Here is a 957-nt window from a genome sequence, read left to right on the forward strand (position 1 = left end):
TTTGAGCTGAAACCTCAATTAGTTTCTCTGATGCAGCAGAACTGCAAGTTTCATGGACTTCCATCTGAAGATCCTTTTCAGTTTTTAACTGAATTCTTGCAGATATGTGATACTGTTAAGACTAATGGAATAGATCCTGAAGTCTACAGGCTCATGCTTTTCCCTTTTGCTGTAAGAGACAGAGCGAGATTATGGTTGGATTCTCAACCCAAAGACAGCCTGAACTCTTGGGATAAGCTGGTCACGGCTTTCTTAGCCAAGTACTTTCCTCCTCAAAAGCTGAGCAAGCTTAGAGCTGATGTTCAAACCTTCAGACAGAAAGAAGGTGAATCTCTCTATGAAGCTTGGGAAAGATACAAACAGTTGACCAAAAAGTGTCCTTCTGACATGCTTTCAGAATGGACCATCCTGGATATATTCTATGATGGTCTGTCTGAGTTATCTAAGATGTCATTGGATACCTCTGCAGGTGGATCCACTTACCTAAAGAAAACGCCTGCAGAAGCTCAAGAACTCATTGACATGGTTGCTAATAACCAGTTCATGTACACTTCTGAAAGGAATCCTGTGAATAATGGGACGCCTATGAAGAAGGGAGTTCTTGAAGTTGATACTCTGAATGCCATATTGGCTCAGAACAAAATATTGACTCAGCAAGTCAATATGATTTCTCAGAGTCTGCATGGAATGCAAGCTGCATCCAACAGTACTCAAGAGGCTTCTTCTGAAGAAGAAGCTTATGATCCTGAGAACCCTGCAATAGCAGAGGTAAATTACTTAGGTGAACCTTATGGAAACACCTATAACTCATCATGGAGAAATCATCCAAATTTCTCATGGAAGGATCAAAAGCCTCAACAAGGCTTTAATAATGGTGGAAGAAACAGGTTTAGCAATAGCAAGCCTTTTCCATCATCAACTCAGCAACAGACAGAGAACTCTGAACAAAATGCTTCT

The 957-nt window shown here is 40.8% G+C and overlaps 1 non-coding gene across 1 annotated transcript; it reads right to left on the reverse strand.

The window, feature by feature from the left end:
- Nucleotides 1-285: 285 nt before the first annotated feature.
- Nucleotides 286-393, reverse strand: LOC112768304 (small nucleolar RNA R71). The gene has a single exon (XR_003185740.1). It is a non-coding gene; the product is annotated as a small nucleolar RNA R71 (small nucleolar RNA).
- Nucleotides 394-957: the final 564 nt, after the last annotated feature.

The sequence above is a fragment of the Arachis hypogaea genome, chromosome 17 (genome assembly GCF_003086295.3).
Source record: "Arachis hypogaea cultivar Tifrunner chromosome 17, arahy.Tifrunner.gnm2.J5K5, whole genome shotgun sequence".
NCBI lineage: Eukaryota > Viridiplantae > Streptophyta > Magnoliopsida > Fabales > Fabaceae > Arachis > Arachis hypogaea.